The sequence below is a fragment of the Oncorhynchus mykiss genome, chromosome 9 (assembly GCF_013265735.2).
Source record: "Oncorhynchus mykiss isolate Arlee chromosome 9, USDA_OmykA_1.1, whole genome shotgun sequence".
Classification (NCBI taxonomy): domain Eukaryota; kingdom Metazoa; phylum Chordata; class Actinopteri; order Salmoniformes; family Salmonidae; genus Oncorhynchus; species Oncorhynchus mykiss.
In genome coordinates, this window is record NC_048573.1 from 15,011,374 (window position 1) to 15,035,595 (window position 24,222).

Below are 24,222 nucleotides of genomic sequence, written 5' to 3' on the forward strand. Positions count from 1 at the left end.
ATTTTCTCAATCTTCCCTTGTGCTTCTAATTCTCCTAATGTTATCATTGCTTCTTTGAGCAGTTTTGGTTTCATTTTATATTGGGCTACTGGCTCATGTATTCCCCCAATGATTGTGTGGGCATATTTTGGTCCTAACTGTTCGCAATCATTTTTGTACTTTTGTACCTTAATTTTGCCTATGGTGTCCTTTATCTTGTTTATACATTCCTCTGGGAGGTCTGTATCTGCCCTAATTCTGTGTTTTTGTTTTTCTATGTTTACTGGTTTAAAGTGATTCAATTTCAGTATCCCTGATTGGTGTAGCTTTTTTGCATCTTTTAGTGATAATAGGTTTTCTTCTCCTTGGAGCATATCTATGCCATATTTGTTTATTAATGTCATGTTCCGCCTATGTCCATCCGGGAACTCTACTTTGGCAGTACCCACTGGCTGTCCTGGCAAACTGGTCATACTACACTGGGCCCCTGTATCAATAAGAAACTCTGTATTGCCTAGGTTTACTATCAAGTTTTTCTCCAGGGTTCCCTCTCGCCAGTTTGCACTACCCTATCTTTTATTAGGGTTTGCCTCTCTCCAGGCCGCATATTCCTGCTTCCTGGTCTCTCTTTGCTCTGCTGTTAATGCCCCGAAGGCCTCTTCATCCAGATAGGCTGGTTTCTGAGGCCCTGTGCTCTTTTATTTTGGGTCCTGGTCTTCTTTTTGCCAGGTTTTGGTTTGTCCCCTTGGGTTAGGATTGGGCTTTGCCTGTCTTGGCTGATCGGCTTCTAGTTGTGCTTTTTGATAGTTAGGTTTCTCATTCCGGTCCCTACGTCCGGGTTTTACTTGTACTCTTTCAGGGAGGCTCAACTGTCTCACCCTTTGTTCTTTCTCTTTTGGTGGGGGCCTCTTGGCTACACTAGCCTCTCTTTGTACTATCTGTTTCCACACAAAGTTCCATTCCCCCCAGGTGCCATTTCCCTCTAGTTCAGGGGTGTCAAACTCAAATACCCAGTGGGCCAAAATGTAAAACCTGAACAAAGTCACGGGCCAACATTGAACAAATTAACCTTTTAATATGGACCCAAACAAGTTTTGCTTTAACATTGAATATGGAACAAGCATCGCTTATTACCATACAATATATAATTTAATAGTGGAGACATGCAAAATCGAATTTCAAATGAAAAAACACATCAATGGCATTCATTTATTAAATAAATACAATTTAAATAAAAATTGTATGCCTCTTTTCTATTTGCAGCCTTCTGATTTAAATACCAAAATAAACTTTTTCCACTGGCTAATAATTTTACAAATAAAATGATAATAAATCAATCAACCATTCAAGCCCATGCCTTGTAGCAAGAAAAAGTGCATAAAGAAAACGTTAATTATTGCACACTGGTCTAATCTGATGTGCCCAAGCCAGATACCTGGCATCTCTTCTTGGATGCTAGTTCATCAATGTCTGGGCTCAAGCTCTGAGCTGAAGAAATCCTCAGTATCGAGCGAAGATGTTCATCAGTCAGACGTCTCCTGTGAGTTGTTTTGGTCATCTTCATCGAGGAGAAAAGTTGCTCGCATAGATAAGTGCTGCCGAACATGGAGAGCATCTGAGCAGCTTGGGTGCGGAGCTGAGGCATTGTGTCAGGGATGAACCGTGGAAACTGTGCGGCGCCCACAGCATCATACTTTGACTTCAGCGTGTCGTTGCACTGGAGTTCAATCAGCTCCATTTGGATGTTGGTTGGTGCATTTTCCACATCAACTGCGAAGGGATTACTAAGCAGTTCAAACTTGCATTTCTGGGCATCGAAGTCGGCAAATCGCCGGCTAAACTCAGCGGCGAGAACACTGAGTTTTTCAGCAAACTGTGCGCATGGGAACACGGCGGTAGAGATCTGCGCTTTTATGGATTGGCAGCAGGGAAAATGGCAAGGGTTTCCTTGCAGCATCTGATTCTCCCACAGGCACAGTTTAGTTTTGAAGGCCCTCACTGCAGCGTACATGTCTGTGATGATGCGCCCCCGCCCCTGAAGCTGCACGTTCAGCGCATCGAGATGGCTCGAGATGTCACAGAGAAAGGCCGGCTCACACAGGAACTTTTGCTCCCGGAGCTCTGCTGTATCCTTCCCTTTGGTTTCCAGGAATTGACATATTTCCTCACGCAGCTCAAAACATCTGTTCAGTACTTTTCCTCTGCTTAGCCATCTCACCTCTGTGTGTCTGCGTATTCCGAACCACACTCCTCCAGAAAAGTTTTAAACTGGCGGTGATTTAGACCTTTGGCTCTTATAACGTTAACTACCTGTGTTACTGTGGTCATAACATGTTCCATCTTTAGGGCTTTGGCACACAGTGCTTCCTGATGTATGATGCAGTGGTAAACAGTTAGCTCACCTGCACAGTTCTCTTCCCGCATCTTCTCCCGAACCATGCCCACCAGTCCACTCTTTTTACCGCACATCGCTGGCGCACCATCTGTCGTTAATCCAACGAGTTTATCCCACTGCAGCTTTATTTCAGTTACACATTTGGAAACCTCCTCAAAGATTTCCTTTCCTTTGGTTGTGCCATGCATTGATTTGAATCCTAATAGCTCCTCCATAACACACAGATTTGAGTCCACTCCACGGATGAAGACTGACAGCTGAGCAGTATCAGATGCGTCGCAGCTCTCATCCACAGCGAGGGAGAACGCAACAAAATCTTTTCCCTTTTCCATGTGCTGGTCATACAGATTGGTGGCAAGATCACATGTGCGATCAGCTACTGTGTTCCTGCTCAGGCTCACGTTTGAAAATGCTTGTTTTTTCTCTGGGCATACGAGGTCACAAACCTTCATCATGCACTTTTTCATGAACTCTCCCTCATTAAAGGGCCGGGCTGATTTTGCGATCTCTGCTGCCACTATATAACTAGCCTTTACAGCAGCCTCGCTTTGTGATGTGGCTTTTTTAAACATATTCTGTTGTGAAACCAAACTTCTTTTCATCTCCTCTACTTTCTGGCTCCTTTGAGTCATGTCCAGGTCCTTGTATTTGTCATGGTGTTTCGTTTCATAGTGTCGTCTAATGTTGTACTCCTTACTTACAGCCACGTTGACTCCACAAACAAGACAAACAGGTTTGTCTTTTACATATGTAAACAGATATTCTGCCTCCCACTTGTCCAGAAAGCTCCTGTTTTCTGCCTTTCTTTTCGCCATTTTTGGGAAGGGTTAGCTCGCTGACAGTTGTAGCGTCTATGTTGCTATGACTACTGTCACAGAGGAGAGAGCGTTTCTGGGTCCTGTCCTGATTGGCGCGCGAAAACAGCAGAGCATTATGGGATTCGTAGTATTAGTGGTGAATGCGCTGTATAATACCGGCGGGCCAGCTCTAGTAGTAATTTGGTATTGTCTCGCGGGCCAAATATAATTACCCCGCGGGCCAAATTTGGCCCACGGGCCAGAGTTTGACACCCATGCTCTAGATGTTCTAGCAAATTTCTACATGGGTCATTATCAGCCTCTGCCCTATCAACACATAGCTCTAGGGCCTCATAGGTCCCTAAATCATCTTCTGCGTGTTGGTAGCATACTTTCCATGGCAGTCCTTGTTTTCTATCTTCTATTAAATTTTCTTTTGCCTCTTCTTTTATTTGGGGCGTTGCCTAAGTAACTCAGGACCTCTGCCCATGTTCCTTTTAGTTTGCTCCCTAGCTCTCTGTTTAGGTGAGTTATTTTAGCCTTTTCTGATAGATCCAGCTCCTCAGCTTTATGGTCCTCCACCCTGGCATAGGCTAGCATGTTTCCTCCTATTTTATAAGGGGGCACTGAATCTTTCAGGAATTTTATCTGTGCAATCAGGTCCTTTATCCCTATTTTAGGCCCTGGGACGGTGGCCGTGGTCGGGGGTGTCCTAGATCTAGCCCTTGCTCTGGGAGCTGGTATTGCATCCCTTCTTCCTGGTGAGTGGCCTGGTCTAGTCTTCTGTGGTTTCTGACCTTTCCAGCTTACTGGGGTTCTAGGGGCGTTGAAAAATAATTCCTTGTCACTGCTACCCTCTGACGTACTTTCCCTACGCCTACTTCTTTCCCTGGGCCTTCTTGGGGCGGAGGGTGGCTCTGGCTCATATTCTGATTCAGTCCACTTCCTCCTCGCATTCTTGCCTCCCCCTTGTATGGTGAAATACCTCAGGCTCCCTGTCGGGCATTGGGGTGGCTACCCGTACCCTCCGTTTCTCTCTGTCTGTTACCATAGGAGTGCTATCTTTAAGAATCTCTTGCAGCAGTTCCCTATGTGCATCTACTGCGGCCATTAACTGCGTTATTTTTGCTGCCCCCCCTAGGTTTCCATTCTCACATATGTCCCTGGACGAGGGGCTGTGTGATACTCTTTTGAATGTTCTCCTTGCTATGATTTTCTCTGGGACCCTCATTCTCCCACGTCCGTTTTCAGGGCTGGCCTCTACTCCAAGGCCCTGCTACTGGGTAGGTATCTTGATTATAGTATGGGCCCAGATGCCTATTATCTGCCTGTGCCTCAGCCTGAGCGACATGTTCGGCTGGCTGTCTCATAGCTGACCTTCCCCTAGCTGGCCTGAAGTTCCTGCTTTTTACTATCTCTGGGGGAGGTCCATTTCCCTAGGTCTTCTGCTTTTTGTTCCCCCCATCTCCCTCTCTGCATTATTCCACTCCTCTGTGGATCTCTGCCTTATCTCCCATGCCAGGCCTCCTCCATGAATTCTCTGAGAGTTGGCTGCATTTACTAACCCATTAGTAGGTTCGTTCATTACGTTCCCTACCTTTACCGTAATTTTTAGGCCTCCATTTAGATCTTGGGTAAACACTTTCTTATTGGATCTATCTGGGGGAGGTGGCCCATTTTTTCCTTCCTTTGGGCCCTGGCGTGGGCTGCTGCCCTCTGCCTCTGTCCCTGTCCCCCCTGCCACCTGTTCTTTTTGAGACTGCTCCAGCCTCTTCCCCTGTTCTACTCGGCCCGGGTCTGGGGTTGCTTTCTCCGGGTCCCCCAGTCACATTGGGGTTCCAATTTCCCCTATAGACAGTCTGGGGGCTGAGCATGGCCAGGAGGGACCTATCTCCTGCCTCGGCCCCCTGATTTTCTCCTATCTGGGGCCAGCTCCTAGTCATAGCTTCTCTAGCTCTTTTATCCTTTCCTTCTTGGTCTCTACGGGCCTGTTCCCTACGGGTGTTTTCTTCTACTAGTGCCCGTGCCTGTCCACGTATTGCCTCTCTTAGTGCCTCTCTAGCTCTCTCCCTACTTACGTCTGTTTCTGGCAACGGACTGTACTCTATGTTGGGTAGGGGTGGGATCTCGTCCTCTGATTCTGTCATTGATTCCCAGGACCCGTCCTCCTCATTTCTTTCTTCCTCCGTTTCAAACTGGTTTACCACCTCCCCAAAAGCGCAGAATCGGGAGTCTATTAGTGGTGGGGGGCCATAATTGGGGGTTGAAGTATGTCCCCCTGGATTTATCCATGGTGACCCTTCATAATGCCCCATCTCTAATAAGTTGGGGTATAATTGTTCTTGCGGTTCCCTATTCGGGGTTACTAGTGGTTCTATTCGGGCCATTAGGTAGCCCTGTTTCTGACCCTGTGTCTCTATGTTTTGGGCTGGTGCTGTAGGTGTCGGTCGTAAGTCCTCTAGCCATACAGTGGCAGATAAGGTGACACGGGTAAGGTCTGTCCCTTCTGCCTCATAATTTTCTGCATCCATTTTTAGTGATGTTTCCACGACCAGTAAGGGTTCTAGGAGGTTATCTCCGCTCATATTCATGTCTTTAAGTTTATTCCTTCTGGTTACCGGGCTCATTTCTGAGTGTTCTCTTACGATCCCTACTATGTCTTTCCAATATCTTCTCCTATGGTGTGTTACACACCCCATTTTGAGGTTAAAGTTTCCCTTACTTTCTCCCTCAAGTGGCATCACTTTCACTATGGCCCAATCTCCTGCTTGGCCTATCATTAGATCGCTGGAGGCGATAGCTCTTTTTTGTTTATCGTCCCAGAAGGTCTGTCTGCCTTTCCACCCGATCATCTCTTTTACTGCTTGCTGCTCGTTGCGTGTTAAATCTTTCCATTCATAACCTGGTACGCATACCGCGAACCTACAATCTGGTAGATTTACCTGTAGCCTAAACTCCCTTTCCTGCTCCAGACTCCCGGTCTGGGCAGCTATTTGTTCTAGCGCTGCCTCTCCTAGGTCGAGTGCTGCTGCCATATTTTTTAGCATTTTATTATATTTTATATATATATCTATTATTTTAGGTCGTATAGGTTCTGTTACTTAATCGCTTTTTAACTCTTCTATCGCGCCCCACTACTTTAGGATTTTTGTCACTTCGGTGTAACAGGGGCCGGTGTGGCCCCACTAACTCTTCTATGTATTCATAATGGCCCTTCGCGTGAGTTGGGTTTGTTCCTTCATTCACGTTGTCACTCCCTTATTTGCCGGTCTAGTATGGGGCCTTGGATAGATGAGTACTTTATTACTTTATGTTTATAGACTCTTCCTATACTCCCTTACCTTGTGTCTTCTTCTTTTATATATCAATACCTAATAACTTATTTTCTGTTAGTTATTATGCTCGTCAGCTAGTAGTCACTTGGAAACTAGTATTGTCATATGTATTTGACTTTTCCAAAGATATATTATTGTCCACACAATGAAATATTCTTTAGTGCAATCACTTTAACCTATAACCAGGGTCACTTTCTGTTCAGTGAGAGTGTCAGAGGCGTTTGCTCTCCAGATCGTTAATCTGGCCTAGTTGTCAAAGTTTCAAGCTTTTATTAAGTCAATCTTTTTTTGGTCTTTATACACGTTATTACAATTCAATGGTTATACAGTACCAATACATCAATAATGCTCAATCAATCCTTAATGCGCTATGCTATGCCACGTAATATTTTGCAAAGGTAAAAAGCTTAACACACTTCTTTATGACTCTTTAAACAAAGCAAACACCCATATATTTACCTTGACGCTCTATTCCCTTGGTCCTTCCCGAAACTGGTCTCTATAAGAGTAGTAATATTTTAGCAGCCCTCTGCTGTTTATACTACTATAATCTTCTTATTTAGTCTGAATTTCCTATAGTTTTTACTGCCTACTGTTTAGATATTGATTCCTTCTTATCGACCTTTTGGCTACTAGGAGGCTTTAACTATTCCTGGGCTTTTTCACTCTTGCCGATCTGCGATTGTTACTGACACACCAAAGATGGAACGTTGTTGCTATCAAGAGTTCTCCACACCTCGCATTGTTGAGGGGCGAAGTTCTCTCGTACACAATCTTGTTCACTTATTCTTTTTATCGAGATGCATAGTACAACACAATTCTTTAAGAAATACCAGTCTATATTATGCTCGCGCCTTGATATCAAAGTAGTCAATACAAACAGAGTATAGTAAAAGTAATTTACCTGGTCTGATGATTCTCTATGATGTCCAAATCATATGGATAGAGGATCATGCCTAGGCACTGATCTCTCCTCCTTTTATATCTCTTTTAGACACTCAGTTTGGGGAAAGATGTTCGGGAGTGCAATCTATCTTAACACAGAGTGCCATTGCATTACGTATGGTAGCACTTAGTCCAAAGTTAGGTCCTCTGGCTCTGATGCCCATAGGTTTTCTTCCGTTGGGGCGTCGTCTTGGTAGGTCGGTTCATAACACGCCTCCTCAGTCTTCCTATAGGTTGGTTCTTTTTTAAGTCCCAGTACTTGTATTTCCCATGCATTTGGCTCCCTCTGTTGGTCACCTGCTGTTGTGGCGATGTCTTCTTTTATCCCCCAGTCAACAATTGGCCTTAGAGTCCATGAATGTGGCCCTGGAACTGGACCGGCCACTGAGGGAGGGGTCCGATATTTTTTGCCTTTTGCCACAGTACACATATTGCTCATCAAGGAGTTCACATTGATGGCGATTAAACACAAAATGAACTGGTTGATTCTTGTCATTTTTGCACAGGTACCTTTTGCTGCTGTAATAGCTTCGAGTGAATTTTTTGGTGCCTCAGTGTTGATGGAATTAACGTTGCCTTGGTCAAAATGTATGGCAGTTGCAAAACTTAGAGACTGACAATATACAAGATAGTCAGAACTCATATGATGCAGTTGTTGATTTATTTATATACATCTTATATGGAAACATTTAGACAACATACACAAATGTTCCAGCGTTTACCTTCCGCAGCATGTGTGATGACAAATATGGCAGTTACCTATTTATACTGTAGGATATGACATAGTAATTCAAAATTGTTAGTGATAATGTATATGATATGATAATATGATAATGTGATAATAATATAATAATCATATGATAATGTATATATGTATATGTTTTCTTCTCCTCCATACAGATTGATAAACATGTTCAATTGTGGTGCATTCAGATACAATGACATTCAAGTGACAAAAATATATTTCACCTGATTTATGTTGGAATTGCAAAGAAAAAGTCCATGAACCACAAGTCTTAAACTGCATGTAGTTAACATATGTATATATAAAAAGTACATGTAGGTGCTAGATGAAAGTAGGTGCTGTGGTCAAAGCTTTTGAAAAATAATACTGTACTCCAGCATTCTTTATTCTGTATTATATGAGCGCTTTTCATTGAAAGAAACCCTGTACTCCCCACTTCAATCCAGTTCTCAAGTAACTCATCCCCTCCTTGGGTTCCTCCTCAGCTCTCTTCTTCATCTCCTCCAGTTTCAGAAGCTTCTCTGTGTTTCCTGTCTCCTTCATCTTCTCAATCAGGAAGTCCAGATGTACATGAGTGGAAAATGCATCAGCTTTTAGAGCAATCTCTTCCAGGCTCATCACACACTGGTATGATTTTTCCACCAGATTTACCTTTTCATCCTTAGCTTTCTCCAATTCTTCCTCAAGTATAGAGATCAAATTCCCCTTTTCACCCATCCCTTTCTCATTGATTTCATGCTTCTTTTTTAGATCATCGTGAGTCCTTTCTTCCTTTTTTGTCTTATTTACATATATTTCTTGTTTTTTCTCATGAGTTGAGAAGGAGCACTTCTTAGTACACACAGTGCATTTGTTATTTTTCATAGCACTACACCATGACAGTGATGTGATCCACCAACAATCTGGATAGTGACAGTTTTCCTTACAGGTTGGACAGGTGGTAGCCCATCCTGTCTCCAGTTTGACTTTTTCTTTGCAAGGGACATTCACATAGTATGTAAAGTTCTTGTTGTTCTTCACCTCCTCCTTGTGCTCCTGTAGAGCTCTTTGAGTCTGCTGGATCTCATTCTGCTTCAGCTCGATCATCTCAATTCTCCCCTGTAAGTTGATGATACATGCTTCCAGTTGTTTGCGCTCTCTCAGAACTCCTTCTGTCATCTTCACGTTTTGAGATATTATTCCCCCAAGGAACTCTGTGAATTCCTTCATGCCATCTTTTGATATATTCTGTGCATGCCTCATGGCGGATGCTTCTTTCTTGGCCTGTTTCTCTGTTTCACAACAAGCATTATGCTGACGGTTGTTAAAAAGGAAATAAACAGGACGATTCTTCTTATCTCTGGCACCAGGGACCTTTGCTACTTCCAGGGCCTTCAGAGCAGCAGTAGGTTCCCCACCATCTGAGTGTGTTATGAGGGCTACAATGTTCTTCTCCATGTCTTTGCCAAATAAAGACAAAATTGCATCAAATGTACTTCTGTCTGTCACTGAGTCGATTCTCAGTTGCCTTCACCACCAAACCCACAATATCAATTTGGTGAATCCCATCTGAAGATCTAAATAATTGATACAGTTTTTCAGAGATCAGTTTGTCTTCTTGGATCCCTCTGGTGTCTCCATACCCAGGAGTGTCAATGATAGTGAGAGGGAAGGAGGATCTCAGGCCCTCATATCCAAACACTTCATAAACAGTGACCGCTGTAGTTTGACTTTCAGTCTGACTTCTAATTTCTTCCTCGACAATCTCAAAACAGATTTCGTTCTTTTTCTCTACACCTAAGATGTAGTTGACCATGGCATTGATCAGAGTTGATTTCCCTGTTCCTGTCTCACCCACTATCAGTATGGTTTTGTTGACCTTGGTGGGCTCTCTCTCTCCAAAGGTCGATTTTCTGAGTTGATCATCCTTATCCAGACTCTGTTTATTTGTTACCAAAAGATACCGTGCAGGAGGTCCTGCTTGGATGCAGATACTTTTTGATATGATATTTTCTATGTTTGATGGTATGTCTTTTGTCCTGTGAAATAAATTCACATATGTAATACTTCTGATTTGAATGAAATGACATGTCGAATCAAATATCTGAGAGATCTGAGACAATCTTTCATATACCACAAGCATTATGGATTCAATGTATGGAAAATGAAGGCACATATATACTACACTGAGTGTACAAAACATTAAGAACACCTGCTCTTTCCATGACAGACTGACGAGGTGTATCCAGGTTGAAAGGTATGTTCCCTGATTGATGTCACTTGTTAATTACACTTTAATCAGTGTAGATGAAGGGGGAGACAGGTTAATTAAAGAAGGCTTTCTAAGCCTTGAGACAAATTGAGACAGGGATTGTGTATGTGTGTCATTCAGAGGGTGATTGGGTATGACAAAATATTTAAGTGCCTTTAAGCGGGGTGTGGTAGTAGGTGCAAGGCACACCGGTATGTGTCAAGAACTGCAACACTACTGGGGTTTTCACGCTCAACAGTTTCCCGTGTGTATCAAGATTGGTCCACCACCCAAAGGACATCCAGCAAATTTGACCCTACTGTGGGAAGCATTGGAGTCAACATGGGCCAGCATCCCTGTGGAACGCTTTCCACACCTTGTTGAGTCCATGCCCTGATGCATTGAGACTGTAATTGGGGGTGTAACTCAATATTAGGAACGATTTCCTAATGTTTGGTTAACTCAGTGTAGTCCTTTAAATATTATATTTTCAAAGGAAATAATCTGTAAAAACATTCCTTGATCTTGGGACCATTTTGAGAAATCATATGAAACATCTCTTAATCATACTGGACACCTTAATAATGCATAATATGACCTATTAACTTTAACTTCTAGAGCCTGTAACGTACAAAAGAAGAATGTCTTCTCACTATTGTGACCGATGGGAATAAATTGACTTGAAATAGACTAAGGGCTGGTTTCCCTGATTCAGATTAAGCCTGAGCTATTCTTAATTGAGAATGTTTTTACTCTGGGAGTAGGCTTAATCTTGGCCAAGGAAACCATACCCAAATATTTATTAATTGTGTCCCTCAATAATCATAAACATTCAAAAACATTTGAAATAACAATTAAATCTGTTGACACTTACTTGCATGCCATGATGGTCTTTAGTTGTGTAATCCACCCAAGGAAGAGAAGGTTGACAGGTGAGTTATCTCTGTAGACAGAGAACATGGCATTTCAACTGAGGAATGTTATACTGTATATGGAAGAATCAAACTAATCAACAATCTCAGTAACGATGATAACTCAACAAACTAGGTGTTTGGAAAAGCATTTTAAGTCTGAATCTCAAACTGAACACTTTGCCCATAAAGGTGTAAAACATGCTTCCCAATCCGAAACAGTTCAAAACAGTTTGTGTATATATTATGGTGGAACGGTGACCTCTTTGTTTGTTTTGAAACACAAATGTTTTTCTTGAGCCAAGCCGAAGTTCAGCAGCATTTTTCACCTGCGAAATATAGCACCAAACAACTTAGTTAGATGTAAAATTGCATGACTAAGACCTTTTCGGTATGAAGGTCAAAATGAATAATAGATTTATTGCGTTATCAGATTAATTCAGATTATTAATAGGAAGTTTACTGGCTACGGCATCTCAAGAGTGACAAATAGTAATATTACCAAGCGAAGGTCTTTTAAAAGTAGAGTTTCATCATATTTTGGTCACTGAGAATAAAGCATGTGGCTAGCTAGTTAGCTACAGCCGGTTCTAACATTTCACAATAGACTGTAATCACTAGTAATTACTTCTAAACAAAATATAATTTTGGGTAGTTTGTTGTTTGATTTACTGTTTGAACAGTTTAAGAGATTATATTTGGCTATCAATGCAAAATAAGATACTTTGATGAATAGCCTATATATCAGATAAAGTAACCAAGTGACAGCACTACCCCCACGGCAGCAGAAGGAAGGATAAGGAGTTTCAATTTTCAGGTAGTAAAAAAGTATGTTGAGTACTGGAACGTATTACATGGAGCCGCCCCTTTTGAGACGAAAAACGGCTTGTAGTAAGCTTTAGAGGGAATATCGCTAGTGACTATGTTGTTGCTAGATAACAACACAAAGAGACTACTGGGAAGAAGCTACCAAGGGTACCCAGTTGGCACGGGGGTTGACAACTCCATGATTTTTGGAGTCGACTCTGTGTCCCGTTGAAGGTGTCAACTCATGCTCGTCTCCCAATACACGCTGAAATGGAGTCCTACTAGGAAGACACATTTTTCATTCTAGAGACGACTGGCATGAGCATGATGCTTCCCAATTGGTGTCGAGAGTGTTCTGCATTATCCCACGGGATCTGTCAAGGATGCGCACTGAAATATTCTTGTTCCTACACATATATTCAAACAAAATAGGCTTTCTATTAGTTTATTTATATTTCTAATTCCAGCCCCACAGGAGGCCTTTTGCCTCTTGCTAGGCCGTCATTGTCATTGTAAATAAGAATGTGTTCTTAATTGACTTGTCTGGTTAAATAAAGGTTGAATAAAATAAATAAAATGTATCTGTGTAACAGTTGGGCAAATGGGATAATTTTGAGTAAATATTTCTCATCCCTGGATTGAGGTACGTTTTTACGAGCCATATCCCTCGCCGGCTCTACGGTGTCTTAATCTATACAAGAATGCTGTCCGACCCTAGTACAGCTTTTGCAAGTTGGTCGAATCTGCTGGCTACTTTGTAGTCTGTGAATTGTTTGTACTCCCTGAGTTATGAATCCTTCTGGTGGGTTACCACAATATAGATGCCTTCACTCCAAAAAATGGTTTTCTCCTGTCAACAAAGGCATATGTATAATTTCTAGGAACTATACTTACCAGACATTAAGTGAAATGTGTCTCTCATTATCAAATAAACAGTGTGAATCCAACTTTTGTCTGAACCGCATTATACGTTCTAAGTATGACATTAGAACACGCAATACTTCCTACTATTTATTTGATTGCTGTCTGATAAGTAGGATAGAGTTGTTTGTTGAAGCCAGCTAAATCGTGGTAGGGTTATTTTCTGTCGCCACCCACCAGAACGATACACAGTCCAACCAATACAAAGACTCCCCATGTTGTGTCCCAAAGCTTTTGGCTTAAGCCAATAAGGATATTATTTGCTGTGTTATATATCCCTATTCGGACAGGACGAGTATTACTACAGATGTTGGTAATGTAATTATTATCTAAGCATGTGTGTTATTCTAGAGGACAATTCTCACGGCATCAGATTTTCCAAAATGCCATCAGTAATTCATAATTTTTTTCCATTCAGTTTACTCACATGACAGAGGTCTGTAGGTTTTTATTCTAGGCGTGAAGATATTTTGTAGGGGGTGGGTCCCAAAGACCCTCCCCATTAATGATTAAGGGGACCTTAAGGTTCATATGTTTTGCTGCAGGCCTTATAATTGTCACGCCCTGACCTTAGAGATCCTTTTTATGTCTCTATTTTGGTTTGGTCAGGGCATGATTTGGGGTGGGCATTCTATGTTTTGTGTTTCTATGATTTTCTATTTCTAGGTTTTGGCCGGGTATGGTTCTCAATCAGGGACAGCTGTCTATCGTTGTCTCTGATTGGGAACCATACTTTTCCCCACCTGTGTTTGTGGGAAGTAAACTTTGTTTGATGGCACATGGCCTTAAGCTTCACGGTTTGTTTTGTAGTGTTCATTTTTTTGTCAGCGTCATTTCGAATAAAAGAGAAAATGTACGCTCACCACGCTGCACCTTGGTCCAGTTCTTTTAACGGCCGTTACAGAACTACCCACCACCAACGGACCAAGCAGCGTGGTAAAGAGGACTCCTGGACACGAGAAGAGATCCTGGACGGTAAGGGACAGGCTGGGGAGTATCGCCGTCCACGGGAGGAACTGGAGGCAGCAAAAGTGGAGAGGCAACAGCTTCAGGGAACACGGCTGACAAGGAAGCCCGAGAGGCACACGGGGAGTGTGGCTGAGTCAGGTTGGAGACCTGAGCCAACTCCCTGTGCATACCGTGGTGAAGATGTGACTGGTCAGGCCCCGTGCTATGGGGTGATGCGCACTGTGTCGAGGCTGAGCATTCACAGGCCGGTGTGCTCGGTGCCAGCGTGGGTGGAAGCGGGCATCCAGCCAGAACGGGTGGTGCCAGCTCTGCGTTTGAGACCGCCAGTGCTTCTCCACGGCCTAGTGTATCCAGTGCCTCGGCCAAGGAAGAGGCCTCCTGTATGTCTCCCCAGCCTGGTGAGTCCTGAGCCTGCTCCCAGAACCAGGTCTCTTGTGTGTCTCCCCAGCCTGGTGAGTCCTGTGCCTGCGTCCAGTCCGGAATCTCCAGTGTCACCCTGCTGTCCGGAGCCTCCAGTGTCGCCCTACAGTCCGGAGCCTCCAGTGTCGCCCTACATTCCGGAGCCTCCAGAGGCGGGTGCCCAGTCTGGGGCCCACAGCGAGGGTGCCCAGTCTGGGGCCCGCTACGAGGGTTCCCAGTCCAGGGTTGGCGTTGAGGGTCCCCGCTCTAGAGGCGCCACCTAAGTGGGCCAAGCCAGAGGTGCAGCGGGGTCTACGTCCCTCACCAGAGTCGCCACCGCAAATAGATGCCCACCCAGACCCTCCCCTATAGGTTTAGGTTTTGCGGCCAGAGTCTGCACATTTGGGGGGGTGTTACTGTCACGCCCTGTCCTTAGAGATCCCTTTTATCTCAATAATTTGGTTTGGTCAGGGCGTGAGTTGGTGTGGGCATTCTATGTTTTGTGTTTCTATGATTTTCTATTTCTAGGTGTTGGCAGGGTATGGTTCTCAATCAGGGACAGCTGTCTGTCGTTGTCTTTGATTGGGAACCATACTTAGGTACCCTTTTTCCCACCTGTGTTTGTGGGAAGTTAACTTTGTTTGATGGCACATAGCCTTAAGCTTCACAGTTTGTTTTGTATTGTTTTGTTGGCGTCATTTCAAATAAAAGAGAAAATGTACGCTCAACCTTGGTCCAGTTCTTTTAACCGCCGTTACAATAATAAGACACAGTTGCTATGTGTCTAAAAACTCTGCCACTATACGTTGCACAATCTATCTATATTAGTCCTTTTTAGTTTTTTTCCCAACCTTTATTTAACCAGGTAAACTACAACACAGTTACACATGGAATAAACAGCGTACAGTCAAATAACACAATAGAAAAATAAAGTCTATATACAGTATGTGCAAATGGCATGAGAAGGTAAGGCAATAAATAGGCCATAGAAGCGAAGTAATTACAATTTAGCAAATTAACACCGGCGTGATAGATGAGCAGATGATGATGTGAAAGTAGAAATACTGGTGTGCAAAAGAGCAGAAAAGTTCATAAAAACAAAATGGGGATGAGGTAGGTAGATTGGATGGGCTATGTACAGCTGCAGCGATCGGTTAGTTGCTAAGATAGCTGATGTTTAAAGTTTGTGAGGGAAATATGAGTCTCCAACTTGAGCGATTTTTGCAATTCGTTCCAGTCATTGGCAGTGGAGAACTGGAAGGAATGGCGGGGATGGGGATGACCAGTGAGATATACCTGCTGGAGCGGGTGGAGCTTTACCTAGCATCGACTTATAGATGACCTGGAGCCAGTGGGTCTGGAGACGAATATGTAGCGAGGGCCAGCCGACTAGAGCATACAGGTCGCAGTGGTGGGTGGTATAAGGTGCTTTGGTAACAAAACGGATGGCACTGTGATAGACTGCATCCAGTTTGCTGAGAAGGGTATTGGAAGCTATTTTGTAAATGACATCCCCGAAGTCGAGGATCTGTAGGATAGTCAGTTTTACGAGGGTGTGTTTGGCGGCGTGAGTGAAGGAGGCTTTGTTGCAAAATAGGAAGCCGATTCTAGATTTAAATTTGGACTGGAGATGTTTAATATGAGTCTGGAAGGAGAGTTTACAGTCTAGCCAGACACCTAGGTATTTGTAGTTGTCCACATATTCTAAGTTAGAACCATCCAGAGTAGTGATGCTAGTCGGGCGGCGGGTGCGGGCAGCGAACGGTTGAAAAGAATGTATTTGGATTTATTAGCGTTTAAGAGCAGTTGGAGGTCACGGAAGGAGTGTTGTATGGCATTGAAGCTCGTTTGGAGGTTTGTTAACACAATGTCCAAAGAAGGGCCAGATGTATACAGAATGGTGTCAGCTGCGTAGAAGTGGATCAGGGAATGACAAGCAGCAATAGCGACATCATTGATATATACAGAGAAAAGAGTTAGCCCGAAAATTGAACCCTGTGGTAACCCCATAGAGACTGCCAGAGGTCCGGACAACAGGCCCTCCGATTTGACATACTGAACTCTGTCTGAGAAGTAGTTGGTGAACCAGGCGAGGCAGTCATTTGACAAAACATGGCTTTTGAGTCTGCCGATAAGAATACGGTGATTGACAGTCGAAAGCCTTGGCCAGTTCGATGAAGACGGCAGCACAGTACTGTCTTTTATCGATGGCGGTTATGATTTCGTTTAGTACCTTGAGCGTGGCTGAGGTGCACCCGTGACCAGCTCGGAAACCGGATTGCACAGCTGAGACGATACGGTGGGATTCGAAATGGTCAATGATTTGTTTATTAACTTGGCTTTCGAAGACTTTAGAAAGGCAGGGCAGGATGGATATAGGTCAATAACAGTTTGGGTCTAGAGTGTCACCCGCTTTGAAAAGGGGGATGACCGCGGCAGGTTTCCAATCTTTAGAGATCTCGGACGATTTGAAAGAGACGTTGAGCAGACTGGTTATAGGGGTTGCAACAATGGCGGCAGATAATTTTAGAGAGGGTCCAGATTGTCCAGCCCAGCTGATTTGTACGGTTCCAGGATTTTCAGCTCTTTCAGAACATCTGTTTTTTGGATTTGGGTGAAGGAGAATTTGGGAAGGCTTGGGCAAGTATCTGCGGGGGTGCAGAGCTGTTGGCCGGGGTTGGGGTAGCCAGGAGGAAAGCATGGCCAGTCGTAGAGAAATGCTTATTGAAATTCTCGATTATCGTGGATTTATCGGTTGTGACAGTGTTACCTAGCCTCAGTGCAGTGAGCAGCTGGAAGGAGGTGCTCTTACTCTGGACTTTACAGTGTCCCAAAACTTTTAGGAGTTAGAGCAACAGGAGTAGCTAAAGAGAAGTAACAACTGTCTGGTTTTGACATTTTGATCTTGTGTGACAGTGGACAATGCTAATAAATTCAGAGAAGCTACTGTACTAGGTTGCCTTATAAGGTAACCTCAGCTTATTGATACACACATACATTGACGTAGGTGATCATACCAATAGGGAGTGATCACATGTATAAAGTCAGCTGTGCCCTTATGTGGTGTGCAGAACTTACTCTGACACATGCGTGTCAACTTCTGTCTGCACTTGCATTAATAAAGGTTTGATTGATTTACTTAAAGAAGATATTGTCTGTTAGAAGATTTCACCAATATGCCAAGTATTGACAAGGATCAAGGATCCTACCCGGAGAATTTCAACATCATGCCTAGACCAGTGGTTCTCTCCTCTGGGCCCCCCAGCCGTTCCATGTATTACAAATCAAAAATATATATATTTGTCACATGTACCAAATACAACAGGTGTAATGGGTGCGTGCTGGTGGCAGGGAAGTCAGGCGCAGGAGAGTGAACTTGGTATAAACGGAGCAGTTTAATGAATATGCAAAAAACAAAATATACAAAATAAAATAAGTGGATGCAAAACCCGTCGGACACCAGAACATAACTTGCACCATCACATACAATAAACAATAACCGACAAGGACATGAGGGGAAACAGAGGGTTAAATACCCCCCCCCCCCCCCGACGCGTGGCTCCAGCAGCGCGTTGACACCGACCTCGGGGACGACCAGGAGGGCGAAGCGCAGGGCGATCCGGATGGAGACGGTGGAACACTCACAGCATTGAATGATCCAACACGTCCTCCACCGGAACCCAGCATTTCTCCTCCGGACCATACCCCTCCCAGTCCACAAGGTACTGAAGGCCCCTCACCAAACGTCTAGAGTCCAGTATGGAACGAACAGACTATGCCGGGGCCCCCTCGATGTCCAGAGAGGGCGGAGGAACCTCCCGAAACTCAGACTCCTGGAGCGGGCCAGCCACTACCGGCCTGACGAGAGACACATGGAACAAGGGGATAACACGGTTAAGCTGTAACCTAAAACAAACCTTGTTCACGTTCCTCAGGACTTTAAATGGCTCCACAAACCACGGACCCAGCTTCCAACAAGGCAGGTGGAGGGGCAGGTTTTGGGTCGAGAGCCAGACCCGGTCCTCACTGCGGTGGCGGTCTGCGCCAACTTTCTGGCGCAACACGGCACGCTGAAGGTGGACATGGACATGTTTCCTCCGTGCGCCGGAACCAGTCGTCCACCGCAGGAGCCTCAGTCTGACTCTGATGCCAAGGAGCCAGAACCGGTTGATACCCCAATACACACTGGAAGGGAGAGAGGTTAGTGGAGGAGTGGCGGAGTGAGTTCTGGGCCATCTCTGCCCAGGGCACAAATGCTGCCCACTCCTCCAGCCGGTCCTGGCAATAAGACCTCAGAAACCTACCCACATCCTGGTTAACTCTCTCCACCTGCCCGTTGCGCTCGAGGTGAAAACCTGAGGTAAGTCTGATCGAGACCCCCAGACGTTTCATGAACGCCCTCCAGACCCTCGAAGTGAACTGGGGATCCCGATCAGACACTATATCCTCAGGCACCCCGTAGTGCCGGAAGACGTGTGTAAACAGGGCCTCCGCAGTCTGTAGGGCCGTAGGGAGACCGAGCAAACGGAGGAGACGATAGGACGTAGAAAAGTGTTCCACAATGAACAGGATCGTGGTGTTACCCTGTGAAGGAGGAAGATCGGTCAGGAAATCTACCGACATGTGCGACCACGGCTGTTGTGGAACAGGTAAGGGATGTAACTTACCTCTGGGCAGGTGCCTAGGAGCCTTACACTGGGCGCACACTGAGCAGGAGGAAACATAAACCCTCACATCCTTGGCCAAAGTGGGCCACCAGCACTTCCCACTAAGACAGCGCACCGTCCGACCGATCCCAGGATGACCAGAGGAGGGTGACGTGTGGGCCCAAAAGATCAGCCAGTCGCAGACAGCAGACGAACATGCAGACGCCCAGCTGGACCCTGGATGGGAGCGAGCTCTGCACGTAACGCCTGCTCAATGTCCGCGTCCAGCTCCCACACCACCGGCGGCACCAGGCAAGAGGCGGGGAGTATGGGAGTGGGATCCATGGGCTGTTCCTCTGTGTCATACAGCCGGGACAATGCGTCTGCCTTAACGTTCTGGGAGCCTGGTCTGTAGGAAAGGGTAAACACAAAATAGGTGAAAAACATGGCCCACCTTGCCTGGCGAGGGTTCAGTCTCCTCGCCGCCCGGGACTCCAGATTATGGTGGTCAGTCCAGATGAGAAAAGGGTGTCTAACCCCCTCAAGCCAATGTCTCCACACCTGCAAGGCCTTGATGACAGCCAACAGATCCCGGTCCCCCACATCATAGTTTCGCAGGGGCGGAGCTTCGGTGGCGTACCCGAGCGCTGAGAGAACACAGCTCCTATCCCATCCTCGGACGCGTCCCCCTCCACTATGAACGCCAAAGAGGGATCCGGATGGGCCAACACGGGAGCCGAGGTAAACAGAGCCCTCAGGTGACTTATAGCCCTGTCCGCCTAAGCTGACCACCGCAAGCGCACTGGGCCCCCCTTCAGCAGTGAGGTAATGGGAGCTGCTACCTGACCAAAACCCCGGATAAACCTCCGGTAGTAGTTGGCAAACCCTAAGAACCGCTACACCTCCTTTACCGTGGTGGGAGTCGGCCAATTACGCACAGCTGCAATGCGGTCACTCTCCATCAATGCGATACCCTAGGAAGGAGACTGACTGTTCGAAGAACAGGCATTTCTCAGCCTTGACGTACAGGTCATGCTTCAACAGGTGACCAAGCACTTTGCGCACCAGTGACACATGCTCAGCGCGTGTAGCGGAGTATATCAAAATGTCATCAATATACACCACTACACCCTGCCTGTGCAGGTCCCAGAAAATCTCATCTACAAAGGCTTGGAAGAGTGATGGCGCATTCATCAACCCGTACGGCATGACGAGGTACTCATAGTGCCCAGAGGTGGTACTGAAAGCCGTCTTCCACTCGTCTCCCTCTCAAATACGCACCAGGTTGTAAGCGCTCCTGAGATCTAGTTTGGTGAAGAAACGCCTGATTCAGACCCCAATAGTCAATACACGGGCGCAGACCTCCCTCCTTCTTCTTCACAAAAAAAGAAGGGCACATCCACGGGAATGATGGGGATCCCTAAACTATAGGCTAAAGCTCTATCAATAAAATTCTCAGCCGCACCTGAATCGACGAGCACCTACTGCTGGGAATGCGGGGAAAACTCAGGGAACGTGACAAACACAAACATCTGTGCAACAGAGGGCTCTGAGTGAGAATGGTGCCGGCTCATTGGCTACCTGGGCTATCTGCATTGTGTCCCGCCACCCACCAACCCCTCTTTTTACGCTACTGCTACTCTCTGTTCATCATATATGCATAGTCACTTTAACCATATCTACATGTACATACTACCTCAATCAGCCTGACTAACCGGTGTAGCATGTAGCCTCACTACATTTCTAGCCTCGCTACTGTATTTAGCCTGTCTTTTTACTGTTGTTTTATTTCTTTGTTTACCTATTGTTCACCTAACATCTTTTTTTGCACTATTGGTTAGAGCCTGTAAGTAAGCATTTCACTGTAAGGTCTAACTGTTGTATTCGGCGCACGTGACAAATAAACTTTGATTTGATTTTGAATGTTAGGAGAAGCTAAAATGGTTAAGGTTGGAGTTAAGGGTTATCTAACATACTAAGAAGTTGCAAAGTAGATAAAAAGTAGTAAGTGCTTGAAAAGTTGCTAATTAGCAAACCTTGTCCACGATGAGATTAAAACTCACAACCTTTGGGTTGCTAAACTCATTGTCCATGATGAGATTTGAACTCGCATCCTTTCACGTTACAGTGCCTTGCGAAAGTATTCGGCCCCCTTGAACTTTGCGACCTTTTGCCACATTTCAGGCTTCAAACATAAAGATATAAAACTGTATTTTTTTGTGAAGAATCAACAACAAGTGGGACACAATCATGAAGTGGAACGACATTTATTGGATATTTCAAACTTTTTTAACAAATCAAAAACTGAAAAATTGGGCGTGTAAAATTATTCAGCCCCTTTACTTTCAGTGCAGCAAACTCTCTCCAGAAGTTAAGTGAGGATCTCTGAATGATCCAATGTTGACCTAAATGACTAATGATGATAAATACAATCCACCTGTGTGTAATCAAGTCTCCGTATAAATGCACCTGCACTGTGATAGTCTCAGAGGTCCGTCAAAAGCGCAGAGAGCATCATGAAGAACAAGGAACACACCAGGCAGGTCCGAGATACTGTTGTGAAGAAGTTTAAAGCCGGATTTGGATAGAAAAAGATTTCCCAAGCTTTAAACATCCCATGGAGCACTGTGCAAGCGATACTATTTAAATGGAAGGAGTATCAGACCACTGCAAATCTACCAAGACCTGGCCGTCCCTCTAAACTTTCAGCTCATACAAGGAGAAGACTGATCAGAGATGCAGCCAAGAGGCCCATGATCACTCTGGATGAACTGCAGAGATCTACAGCTGAGGTGGGAGACTCTGTCCATAGGACAACAATCAGTCGTATATTGCACAAATCTGGCCTTTATGGAAGAGTGGCAAGAATAAAGCCATTTCTTAAAGATATCCATAAAAAGTGTTGGTTAAAGTTTGCCACAAGCCACCTGGGAGACACACCAAACATGTGGAAGAAGGTGCTCTGGTCAGATGAAACCAAAATTGAACTTTTTGGCAACAATGCAAAACGTTATGTTTGGCGTAAAAGCAACACACCATCCCCACTGTCAAACATGGTGGTGGCAGCATCATGGTTTGGGCCTGCTTTTCTTCAGCAGGGACAGGGAAGATGGTTAAAATTGATGGGAAGATGGATGGAGCCAAATACAGGACCATTCTGGAAGAAAACCTGATGGAGTCTGCAAAAGACCTGAGACTGGGACGGAGATTTGGCTTCCAACAAGACAATGATCCAAAACATAAAGCAAAATCTACAATGGAATGGTTCAAAAATAAACATATCCAGGTGTTAGAATGGCCAAGTTAAAGTCCAGACCTGAATCCAATCGAGAATCTGTGGAAAGAACTGAAAACTGCTGTTCACAAATGCTCTCCATCCAACCTCACTGAGCTCGAGCTGTTTTGCAAGGAGGAATGGGAAAAAATGTCAGTCTCTCGATGTGCAAAACTGATAGAGACATACCCCAAGCGACTTACATCTGTAATCACAGCAAAAGGTGGCGCTACAAAGTATTAACTTAAGGGGGCTGAATAATTTTGCACGCCCAATTTTTCAGTTTTTGATTTGTTAAAAAAGTTTGAAATATCCAATAAATGTCGTTCCACTTCATGATTGTGTCCCACTTGTTGTTGATTCTTCACAAAAAAATACAGTTTTATATCTTTATGTTTGAAGCCTGAAATGTGGCAAAAGGTCGCAAAGTTCAAGGGGGCCGAATACTTTCACAAGGCACTGTATATGTCAACCCATCCACTCTGACCAGCCACCCTACTTTCCTTTTTGCCTTAAGTAACCATCTGTCTTCTGTAACCATACTGAACGTAACATTATTTACTAAATGGTGTGTCTCAGATTTACGTACAGAATAATACGAAATACTCTGAGACTAGGCTGTATTATTTGGCATTAATAGACTGGTTTATGCACTATAACTTTCTAATCAAGCTGGGCGAGAGCGCAAGGAAGGCTGAAGTTCATGCTGGTTCAGGTAGGCTATACAAGACCGTTGTATATTCAAAATATATATTGGTTGCTGATTAATATAAAGTTGCATTGACAATGTATTTTACAATCTACGGTGTTTGAATCTCCAACTTTAATTACTGAAGAAGGCTAATTACATGATTGCCGCAAACCAGACATCGCATATAGCTTCGTGAAATAGGCTTAACATGAGAAGATTATTAACAAATAGGCCTACCAATAAACTTTTATCCATTAGCTAAAGAAAAGGTATGCCCTGGCACCACAAAAAAAGCTTATAATTGATTCAATTGGCAGCTGCATAGACCTGCCGCAATTTCGGCACCATGAACAGTGATCGGCAGTCAATAGTTTGTGAGTGTCTGTGGCTGATGTATGAAAAAACATGTGGGGACTTATTGATTGATAGTCTAATCTACACTTTAATATTATTTTGATGACTTTACGAAGTATTGACAGATAAACTTTGATTTATTGCAAGACAAGACATTGCGAGATACTGATTACCAAGATATAGCCTGTGCACATGGTTTCGAGTGTCTGTCTGCCTGCCCCTACTTTAGTTAACTTGTGAAATAAAGCATTGCGAGATGCAGCTTCTGATGCATGGATGGATGCATGGTTTTGACTGCCTGGTAGATGCAAGACTGTGTTCTCGGAAGTAGCCTATGGCAACTACTCAGTGTCATCCTTTGCAAAAAAATACTCAAGCTTATGAGTGGATTCCTTGTGGAATGGAAGCTTGACACCTGGAGTCAACAGGCAACTAGCTGAGGAATCAATTATTTTAGAGTCGACTCTCCACCACAGGATGCCCACTCCATAAAAATTCTGACTAAATAAAAAAATAAAACATCTTAGCATCTTTTCATCACTTTTAACTTACCTCTGCTCCTGGAGATGGTTTGTTTCAGTTCTGCAGTCAGAGGAATAGAGAAGAAGAAAGAGAAAGAGGCGATGTGTGTTACAGGTCTTATAGTGGAACAGCCCCGCATTCTCCTCCCACCTCACCACTCCAGTACTGTACTCCCCCTCTCAGCAAGTCAGCTGATTTTAGAGAAGAGAGAGAGAGCTCAATAGAGGCCACATAATGATTAATATATTGAAAAGGAACGTACTTTATTAGTGAGTGAACAAGGTCAGACATGAAGTTTATAG

General features: G+C 44.5%; 1 pseudogene; it reads right to left on the bottom strand.

The window, feature by feature from the left end:
• Positions 1–6,657: 6,657 nt before the first annotated feature.
• LOC118966000 lies at positions 6,658–24,007 on the bottom strand (annotated as a pseudogene).
• Between the last annotated feature and the right edge of the window lie 215 nt (positions 24,008–24,222).